Raw genomic sequence first — 11,572 nt, 5'->3', positions numbered from 1 at the left:
AAAGTTCTGGTCTGTATAATAATGTAAGATTGCTAACTGGTCTCAGATGGATGACCGTAAAAATCTTTTGAATCGATCTCTCAAGTACGCAACGTGTATGAACAAAGTTTTCATCATATAAGATAAAATTTTGATAAGTCCTTCGTGCCCTATATCTTAAGTTCCCACAAACTTTAGCAAAGTTCTTAAATTGTCATGGATACTGGTAAAGTTCTTCCGGACCGATCTCTCAAGTGCGCCATATGTATGAGTCAAGTTTTCATCATAAGAGATAAAATTTTAATAAGCCCTTCGTGCCCTATACCTTAACTGTGCCACACGCTTGAGAAAAGTTCTTAAATTATTATGGATGACATTAAAGTTCATCCGCGTCGATCTCTCAAGTGCGCAACGTGTATGAACAAAGTTTTATCATAAGAGATAAAAATTTGATAAGTCCTTCGTTCCATAAACCTTAAGTGCGCTACACGCATGAGCAAAGTTCTTAAATTATTGTGTATGATGGTAAAGTTCTTCCGTATCGACCTCTCAAGTGCGCAACGTGTATGGACAAAATTTTCATCATAAGAGATAAATTTTTGATAAGTCCTTCGTGCCCTATACCTTAAGTGCGCAACACGCTTGAGCAAAGTTCTTAAATTGTTGTGGATGACGTTATCGTTCTTCAGAGTCCATCTCTCAAGTGTGCAGCATGCATGAACAAAGTTTTTATTATAAGAGATAGAATTTTGATAAGTCCTTTATGCCCTATATCTTAAGTGCACCACACGGGTGAGCAAAATTCTTAAATTATTATGGATGATAGTAAAGTTCTGACGGATAGATCTCTCAAGTGCGCAACATGTATAAAGAAAGTTTGTATCATAGGAGGTAGAATTTTGATAATTATTTCATGCCCTATACCTTAAGTGTGCCACACGCTTGAGCAAAATTCTTAAATTGTTATGGATGACAGTGAAGTTCTTCCGAATCGCTCTCTCAAGTGCGTAACGTGCATGAACAAAGTTCGTATCATAAGGGATAAAATTTTGATAAGTCCTTCATGCCCTATACCTTAAGGTCCTTCAGGTTAGATGACTTAACTACTAGGCACGTGTAATGCCCAACCCATTTAAATCCCGTTGTAGCAGTAGTCCGCAGATGAGAAGAAATAGGAATCGATTGTTCTACTTCCTATCCTCCCTAGGTTGTTCATTAAAATCCATTGTTGATATCCAAACTCGAGCATGTGTAATTAGAAATTTAGGTCTGAAGTTCTGGCTCCACCAACGAGTGTGGCTGATGTAAACAAAAAGTCAGCGTGAAGGAAAAAACCTTCATCTAACTCAAGAAAGTGCGGAGTTTGATATCCTAATACTGCACTACTACTCGGTCATGTAAGTTGTTTTTTGAAAGTTGATATTATAAAACTTTCCTCATATTACACTGTGCTACCTCTTGAGCATGTGTTGGTTTTTCCTTAAAGAGGAAAGGGTGATGCAGCAAAGTAGCATAAGTATCCCCCTCAGTTTTTGAGAACCAATCTATCAATCCAGTAGGAGATTACACACAAATCACCTCGTACCTACACAAACAAATAAGAACCTTGCAACCAACGCGATAAAAGGGTTGTCAATCCCTTCATGGCCACTTGCAAAAGTGAGACCTGATAAAGATAATAAGATAAATATTTTTGGTATTTTTATGATATAGATTGGAAAGTAAAGATTGCAAAGTAAAAGATAGCGGAAATAGTAAATTGATAGTAAAGCAATATGATGGAATATAGACCCGGGGGCCATAGGTTTCACTAGTGTCTTCTCTCAAGATAGCATAATTTACGATGGGTGAACGAATTACTGTCAAGCAATTGATAGAAAAGTGCATAGTTATGAGAATATCTAGTCATGGTCATGTATATAGGCATCATGTCCGCGACAAGTAGACCGAAACGATTCTGCATCTACTATTATTACTCCACACATCGACCGCTATCCAACATGCATCTAGAGTATTAAGTTCATAAGAACAGAGTAACGCATTAAGCAAGATGACATGATGTAGAGGGATAAACTCAAGCAATATGATATAAACCCCATCTTTTTATCCTCGATGGCAACAATACAATACGTGCATTGCTGCCCCTGCTGTCACTGGGAAAGGACACCACAAGATTGAACCCTAAGCTAAGCACTTCTCCCATTGCAAGAAAGATCAATCTAGTAGGCCAAACCAAACTGATAATTCGAAGAGACTTGCAAAGATAACAAATCATACATATAACAATTCAGAGGAGAATCAAATATTGTTCATAGATAATCTTGATCATAAACCCACAATTCATCGAATCTCGACAAACACACCGCAAAAAGAATTACATCGAATAGATCTCCAAGAAGATCGAGGAGAACTTTGTATTAAGATCCAAAGAGAGAGAAGAAGCCATCTAGCTAATAACTATGGACCCGAAGGTCTGTGGTAAACTACTCACACATCATCGGAGAGGCTATGGTGTTGATGTAGAAGCCCTCCGTGATCGATTCCCCCTCCGGCGGAGCGCCGGTAAAGGCCCCAAGATGGGATCTCACGGGTACAGAAGGTTGCGGCGGTGGAAATAGGGTTTTGTGGTGCTCTCTGATGTTTTCAGAGTATATGAGTATATATAGGAGGAAGAAGTAGGTCGGTGGAGCCACGAGGGGCCCATGAGGGTGAGGGGCGCGCCTACCCTCCTGGACGCGTCCTCCTGCCTCGTGGCCTCATCGCTTCTTTCTTGACGTCCACTCCAAGTCTACTGGATCACGTTTGTTTCAAAAATAACTCTCTCGAAGGTTGTTTGGACTCCGTTTGATATTCATTTTCTGCGAAACATTGAAATAGGCAAAAAAACAATTTGCACTGGGCCTTCGGTTAATAGGTTAGTCCTAAAAATAATATAAAAATGCATAATAAAATCCATTAAACATCCAAAACAGATAATATAATAGCATGAAACAAATAAAAAATTATAGATATTTTGGAGACGTATCACACTGCCCTACTACTTGGTCATGTGATTCAAATTTCAAAGAGCATTGCTACACACACGAAATTCCTTGCACGATTTATGGACGGCATCATCAGCTGAGCCTTTCATCACGTTTGATGCATGTATTTGCACCTTTGGATCATCGCTCGTGCAAGGATCGTGCAAGGAAGTAATTTCGAATTTCAAACTATGTAACCTTTCGACATGCCATCTAACGAGGGAGCACCAATAATTAAAGATAAAGATTAATTAATGAATTTATTATGTGTTTGATTAAATATGCCAAACTGTGGTTAATTATTAAAAAACATATCATGTTTAATTAACTTAGTGGACAATTCCTTAGAAATTTCTTAATGAATATATTGTACTTTATTGGAAAACTGAAAGACACTGTATTTTCTGAAATTGTGCTTTAGCAAGAACTTAAATAATATAAGGGGCTCATTTTTTTTTAGTCTCCAACGGGCTCAATTTCTTCCTGAATATTAAGGGGATCTGCTAGCACTGGGTTGGTTAGTTCTCTATTATCAGAAAAAGTGCTTCGAAGCAAATCCCAGTCACATACTATTATCCCAAAGTGCAGAGCAACACACTAAAAAGTACTGCACATATGTTTACAAAAAGTTTGGTCCAGTTCTGATACATTTTCTTCAATAGTTGAAGACAAAAGATAAATAGTCCTCACAGTGGAATAACATTTGAATTAGATGACTAAAAAGTTGTTCACTTCAACTTAAAAGAAAGATATACTAGGCATACAAGAATATGGATATGCACACATGAGAGCGCATACATGCATCAATTTTCTTGGACAGCAGCGGCCGGAGGGATGCACACATGAGAATACGAAGTCAGACCAGAAAATAAGATCTGAGGTCTCCGGCCTGTACCTGTAGCACAAATCCATATCACCTAACGACTGGCAACAAAAGTCGCAAGTGATGGCATTCTACAAGATCCAAGATCCATCGTTGTAGCACTGGAGTTTTATATAAAAAGAAGAAGACAGAAGTATGCAGGTAGAAAGGAGAGCTGGAAGAAACAAACAAATTATGAAAAATCCATGACACCGACAACAAAATTGCATGTCTCGAGTTATACATGATCCGGAGTTGTTCGTTTCGTCCAGTGGTAACGTAAACGTAAATAAGATCCACCACAACGGCCTGTAGGTAATCGCACCGGGTGGATCCGGCCGTAGGACGCGAAGGAGAATGTGGTGGTCGTCGGCTTGTCGCCGTGGTGGGGCTCGCTCGACTGCCAGCACGCCAGCAAAGCCCGGGGCCGCGCAACCCAAGTCGTGGTTGGGAGGAAGATCTGGTCGGAGGCCTTCAAATCGCGACGGTAAGGGTATAGGCTACTGACTTGGTGTTTTCTTTCTTTGGCCTTCCCTGAAATTATAACGCGACTCCAAGATTAGTATCTTGAAATAACGAAAAAACAGCAAAAGATGCACTTGATGTTGATTATACTCACCGCACAACCGCAAACGATGTCTTGACTGGTTTTGCTTTTCTGTGCATTTGTCCTAGATTGACCATATCGGATGCCAAACCCAATCTCCCAGGAATAAAGGTTGTAAAATTCAAATGCCTCTGCAAATGAGTCACACTCTCTTTCAATCTCAGGGGAAACCACTTGTCCAGACTTCCTTTGAACAAAGCTACGCATTGCTTTTTCAAGCGCACATACACTTCCCTGTTTAGGCTGACGCTGATCTGGTATTTTCCCACGATGTATCCTGCAAAAAGAGAAGGTAATCTTCTCAGGGAAAGCCTCGGTTCTGTGAATAAGCTTATCTGCATTTTCAAAATCTGTCACACTATCAGATTGTTCACATATAGAACTAACCAGATTGCACTTACAGCAGAAACCAGTTCATGGAGTTCAGCACTTTTTGAGAGATCATTGTTACTTAATTATACGAAAAAGCTTATTGTGGTTCACACCTAACAGTTCAGTATATAATTCACTTAACGAAATAGAGGCAAAATATATATGACACCTAAGACCTAACAATTCAGTAAAGGTTTTCGAATGGATCGGTACTCTTAAATAGCTGGGAGATTAATCCAAAATATTTCAGTCCCAGCTTTCTATACTGTAATGTAAATATAGAGGGAAACTAGGTGTCATATATACACAGTACCAGACTGGAACATATTAACAGAAAAACAACTCAGTTGACTGTAGCCACACATGTAGTCAACTCCTTCAAATAACCGAAACCACAAACCATTCAACAGGAGGCAAAGACCAACACATAGAGAGTTCTAACGCGCATGTGGTTACCTTCTCTTCCATGGACATTGGTCAGGATCAGATTGGTCTGATTGAGCTACTGTCAAGCGTGGTGGTTTGCTGTTCTTCGACAGGAGACTAAGGTGTCTGAATCTCTGACAGCGGCGACTCCAAGCATCCATCTCCTGGCCAAGTGTATCCATGGAAATCTCGCGGTGGCGAGCGGAGCTGGAGATCGTAGTTCTCACAACTCACCTCGCCGTCGGCCTCAGCAATCGAGGAAGTTGGATCTGGTCTTGTGGCAGAGAACTGGAATTGATGCTCGGTGTCGATCCCGCCCCCGCAATGGTTTCCGCTATCCGTCAAATCTGCCACACCCACCTCCTCTTGTTCTTCTAGCTGGGTCCAACCGAAATTTGGATCTTGGGAAGGGATGGAGGAGAAGCTGGCCGCCGGAGGGAATGTGAGATGAATCCTTGAAGAACGAATTGAATGGATTGAACATGGGTTTGAGCATACCTTAGAAGGAATTTGGGTGAAGGATTCCGGCGCGGGGTACATCCCTGGCGGCGGCCGCTCCATCGACGGACGGAAGATCTTTTGGGGATTTCTCTCCGAGCTCTTAGAGCTGCGGTCAGGAACTGGGAGCCGATTCAAATTTTGAATGGTTTGCTCCTCCCATGGCGGGGTCGTGACCACAGTATAGGTATGGGTAGCCGCTTGTCTCTGAATACGTATGGGAGGATTGGTCTCTGTATTCATCACGTATTGGTCTAGAAAGGGAAGCGAGGTGGGGTCGGAGTGAAATGCCACATGGGCTGCGGGTCCGGCTGGTGTGGATCTACATGCGCTCGCGAGCGGCTGGGATAGCCGCTGTGAACGGAACGCGAAAGAGAAAGCCTTTATCGTTGTAGGACACGGTTTTCTCCATTCGCGTTCCATTCACAGCGGCAATCCCGTCCGCTCGCGCACGCGTGTGGATCAACGCTGCATGCAGGCCAACACAGCATGGGACCACGGAGACTGCTCGTATTGCTGCGTATTTGATTTCACCGTGTCATGCTGTGGTCGTATTACTACCGGTGGACCCTCCTGACAGACGCACGATTGACACATGATAGGACCCACCTCTCTCTTTGAAGCCCCATCCCTCTCAGATGACAGGCGTACTGCAATATTCCTGTCAGAGGTGCATGAGCGTGGTACTACTCGTCCAATGCATGAATGCTACACGGAGCTGCATCGAGTCGACCGGATGGCAGGCATGGCAGTACTAGCACTCAAGAATAATGGTGTTCGTTCCCTAAAAAAAAGAATAATGGTGTGCGGTGGACGAGGCATGCATAAAGTGTTGCAGCTATATGGCCTAAAGTACTGCTATCATAATATATATAAAGAGTTAAATACACTCTCAACTTTGCACCGTCAGTGTCTAAAGTTGTAAAGGATTCCAACGCGAGGTACATCCCTGGCGGCGGCTGCTCCATCGACGGACGGAAGATCTTTTGGGGATTTCTCTCCAAGCTCTCGGAGCTGCGGTCAGGAACTGGGAGCCGATTCAAATTTTGAATGGTTTGCTCCTCCCACATGGCGGGCTCGTGACCACAGTATAGGTATGGGTAGCCGCTTGTCTCTACGTATGGGAGGATTGGCCTCTGTATTCATCACGTATTGGTCTAGAAAGGGAAGCGAGGTGGGGTCGGAGTGAAATGCCACATGGGCTGCGGGTCCGGCTGGTGTGGATCTACATGCGCTCGCGAGCGGCTGGGATAGCCTCTGTGAACGGAACGCGAAAGAGAAAGCCTTTATCGTTGTGGAGGGGACGGCGGCTTATTGGCCATGTTGAAAGCGAGGCAAGGCCGGCTCTGGGCTGCGGTTGTTGAAGCGGCGTAGAACAGATGGCAGCCCGCGGCTTCCCAGCGAAGCAGGGCCTCAGATTTGACGAGGCGGAGACAGCGATTACACCCAGCGGCTCAGCTTGAGGCATTTAGCCATGAGGGCCTGCCAGTGAACCGGCGGCGAAGAAATGCGTCCCTCCGGCGACCGCGCGGTTTGACCAGGACCTGCGGCTCGTGATCTAAACCGGCAGAAGGCCGCGTTAGAAACGGATATTTTTGTCAAGTGAAGAAAAACTGCAGGCAGCTCGTCAGCAACGGATCGACCAGCGGAGGCCGCCCGGTGGCGACTCAAAGGCGTGCTCGGCGGTTTGGAAACAGGCAGAGGCACGTTGGCGACTCACGCAGCAAATTGGAAGGCGCAACCGGGTCGAGGGCGTCGGGCTGCAACTGTGACAGCGAGGCCGGCCCTGGAGGCGGCGGCTCATGTGGGAAGGCGCGATGACAGGGTCTGAGCAGAGCGGACATGTAAGTTGAGCACGATGGTCGGCGGCTCTCCTGCTGCAGTTGTTGCGGCGCGGTGGTCGTCACGGGGCGACTCTGACGCGGCACAGTCAGAGGTAGCTCAAGTGCAACCAGCAATAGTAGCGAGGGCGCTGCAGAGGCAGTAACCGCGGCTACGGTTCAATGGAGTAAGGGTCCAGCCATGACGAGCCGGCGAGGAACGGCCGGCAATAGAGCAGCAGCGAGCGAGGCCAGCGGAGGGCGATTTGACGCTGGGCTGCAGACGCGAGCTGACCAGGCAATGGTTTGACCATCGTAGACACGGCGGAGACGGGCAACTCAAGAATCCCTCGGTCAGGACAGGCGAATCACAAGCGAGGCCGCAGCTATAGCTGTCTGGGGGCGAGTCAGAGGTACCCCAGATTCATCCTCTGGGTTGTGGTGATTGACTAATAGATTAACTCTCGCCCAGGTCGTGGTACTATCCTTTGTTTTTTAAACCGGACAAGACACATAGGTAGGTAAACCGGCTCAGATTGGATATTTGTTTTTTCAACTAATCGTACAAGACATGCCATATTCGTTCTGAGACCCGGTCTTGTCTAGACCAGTTTTTCCAAGACCGGCTTACACCATATTGTTATGCTGGAATCTCTCTTTGATGCTTCTTGAGTCTTCTCGTGATGCATCGGAGTTGACTTGATCAAAAACTTTTCCTGATTAGAACTCTCGTACTAGAAGTAGTACATAGTATTATTCCAAAATCAATCAGATCTTGTAAACCGCACAACTACTAGTACTTGACCGTAATTAACGTGAGTGTAGCAGCAGCAATGATTCAATCCTCTCGGGAGTTGATGCAGGTCCTTTCAATTGGTTCTTCTTCATTTGGAAATTTGTGAACTTCTCGATCCTTGTGTGAGATCCCTTCAAGAACTCAACACCACCATCCGTAGTGCCCCATGGTGGGCGCCGACTGTTGTGGAATTGTCACGGCAGATGTCCTAGGGTGAGGACTTAGTCGTGAGGCCAACGCATCTATGTGGTAGCTTGATAGGGGTTGAGCGAAATCGAGAGACGCAACACAAGACAGGGATTTAGACAGCTTCGGGCCCCGGGAAACATCATCCGGTAACAACCCTACATGCTGTTTGAGACTAGATCTCATTATCATCACGAGGGAGTCGCCGTAAACCGGCTCTCCTCTCATTGTGTCTAGCCCTAGAGATTGTTGTTTTCTTGTCCCCCTTTGAGAAGCCCTGCCCTTCCTTATATATGTTGAAGGGGCTGGTTACATGTGGAGTCCAACTCGGACTTTAACTTAAACTATTTTGACTTCCCTTCCTGGGCTTCTTAACGTCTGCCGGTTTAACATTGTCTGCCGGTTTAACATTGTCTGCCGGTTTAATACCAGCCGGTTTACCGTCTGTCTTAGCCATCTGTCTTGACTCTCTGTCTTAACTCTCCGTCGGTTTACCATCCGCCGGTTTACCAAGTCCCAGCCGGGTCATACCGCGGGGTATATCCCCGACACTCGTGATGATACCATTCGACTATTTTCTCTCAATGAGAAGGGCGAGTTGGATGCCATTTCTCAGATTCCAGTCGTTTGTGAATATCAAGACATCTTTCCAGAAGAGCTTCCAGGAATGCCTCCTCACCGGCCAGTTGAATTCGTCATCGATCTTGAGCCTGGCACGGAACCTATTTGCAAACGCCCTTACAAGCTTGGACCTAAAGAGTTGAAGGAGCTGAAGAAACAACTCGATATACAAGAGTGTATGGGTCTCATCCGACCAAGTTCTTCTCCATGGGGTTGTGGTGTTCTTTTTGTCAAAAAGAAGGATGGAACGGACCGACTTTGTGTCGACTACCGTCCATTGAATAAGAAGACCATAAAGAACAAGTACCCACTTCCCAACATCAATGAGCTTTTCGAACAACTCAAAGGTGCTCAAGTATTCTCCAAGCTTGACCTTCGTATGGGCTATCATCAGATTCGCATTCGTGAACAAGACATCCCCAAGACAGCTTTCAGAACAAGCTATGGTTCATATGAATACACTGTCATGTCTTTCGGCCTTGTCAATACTCCAACATTCTCTTGCATGATGAACTTCATCTTCAACCCCTACACAAATGACTTCATCTTGGTCTATCTCGATGACATTTTGGTCTTTTCCAAGAACAAGGAGGATCATGCCAAGCACTTGAGATTGGTGCTGGACAAACTCAGAGAACATCAGTTCTATGCGAAGTTTTCAAAGTGCGAGTTTTGGCTTGATGAGGTTCTCTACCTTGGGCATATCATCTCCGCCAAGGGAATAGCTGTTAATCCTGAGAAGGTGTCTACAATTGTGAATTGGGAACCGCCTCAGAATGTGAAGCGACTCCGCAGCTTCCTTGGGCTCGCAAGCTATTGTCAAAGGTTCGTTGAGAATTTCTCTAAGATCGCGAAGCCTCTTTCCAACCTTCTCCAGAAGCATGTGATGTACGTCTGGTCGCCTGAATGTGACATCGTTTTCAACACCCTCAAAGAGAAGTTAGTCACAGCTCCAGTTCTGACTCCTCCTGATGAATCCAAACCATTCGAGATTTTCTGTGATGCTTCCCTTCAAGGTCTCGGTGCTGTGTTAATGCAAGAGAAGAAAGTTATGGCCTATACCTCTCGCCAGTTGAAGCCCAACGAAAAGAACTACCCCACTCATGACCTCGAGTTGGCGGCAGTTGTCCATGCTCTTTTAACATGGAGACATCTCTTGTTGGGAAGGAAAGTGGACATCTTCACTGATCATAAGAGTCTCAAGTACATCTTCACTCAGCCCAATCTCAACCTCAGGCAGACTCGTTGGGTCGAAATGATTCAAGAGTATAATCCGAGTATTGAATATACTCCTGGCAAGGCCAATGTCATTGCTGACGCATTGAGCAGGAAGGCTTACTACAACAGTTTGAGTCTCAAGCCCTACCAACCGGATCTTTGTGAAGCTTTCCGCAAACTTAATCTCCAAGTTGTTCCTCAAGGATTCCTTGCCAACCTCCAAGTCTCTCCTACTTTGGAAGATCAGATTCGTGAGGCCCAGCTTCTTGATGCTATGGTGAAGAAGGTGAAGATTGGGATTGCCAAGAGCCAACCCAAGTACAAGTGCTATCGCCTTGATGACAAGGTTACTCTATTCTTCGAGGATCGCATTGTTGTGCCTAAGGGTGACCTTCGTAAAGTCATTATGAACGAGGCTCACAATTCACTCCTCTCTATTCACCCTGGAAGTACAAAGATGTACCATGACCTCAAGCAATCGTATTGGTGGACTCGAATGAAGCGCGAGATTGCTCAGTTCGTGAATGAATGTGATGTCTGCAAAAGAGTGAAAGCAGAACACCAACGGCCAGCTGGTCTCCTCCAACCTCTTGCCATTCCAGAATGGAAGTTTGACCATATTGAGATGGACTTTGTGACTGAATTTCCCAAGTCCAAGCGTGGCAATGATGCTATCTTCGTTGTCATCGACAAGCTCACTAAAGTGGCTCATTTTCTTTCTATCAAAGAATCTATCACAGCAGCTCAGTTGGCAGAGCTATATACCTCCAGGATTGTCTCTTTGCATGACATTCTGCAGTTGATATCTTCAGATCATGGTAGCATCTTTACCTCCAAGTTCCGGGACTCCTTTCAGAAGGCTATGGGCACCAGCATTCGCTTCAGCACAGCCTTTCATCCTCAAACTAGTGGCCAAGTCGAGTGAGTCAATCAAATTCTTGAAGATATGCTCAGGGCATGTATCATTTCTTTCGGTATGAAGTGGGAAGATTGTCTTCCATATGCCGAGTTCTCCTACAACAACAGCTAACAAGCGAGTTCGGGCAAGGCCCCATTCGAGATTCTCTATGGCAGAAAGTGTCGTACTCCTCTTAACTGGTCAGAGACTGGTGAACGCCAACTTCTTGGCAATGACTTGATCACAGAGGCTGAAGAAATGTGCAA

At 45.2% G+C, this 11,572-nt stretch overlaps 1 long non-coding RNA gene across 1 annotated transcript; it reads right to left on the bottom strand.

Annotated features, from left to right (window-relative positions):
- Positions 1-3,762: 3,762 nt before the first annotated feature.
- Positions 3,763-6,106, bottom strand: LOC125522544 (uncharacterized). Its single transcript, XR_007289811.2, has 4 exons — positions 5,768-6,106; positions 5,300-5,693; positions 4,484-4,748; positions 3,763-4,398 (listed from the first exon to the last, which is right to left on the bottom strand). It is a non-coding gene; the product is annotated as an uncharacterized LOC125522544 (long non-coding RNA).
- Between the last annotated feature and the right edge of the window lie 5,466 nt (positions 6,107-11,572).

The sequence above is a fragment of the Triticum urartu genome, chromosome 7A, assembly GCF_056163025.1.
Source record: "Triticum urartu cultivar PI428250 chromosome 7A, HENAU_Tu73, whole genome shotgun sequence".
In the NCBI taxonomy this organism is placed as follows: Eukaryota; Viridiplantae; Streptophyta; class Magnoliopsida; order Poales; family Poaceae; genus Triticum; species Triticum urartu.
Note: the sequence above shows the minus strand (reverse complement) of the source record. Positions and strands in the feature narration are given on the sequence as shown.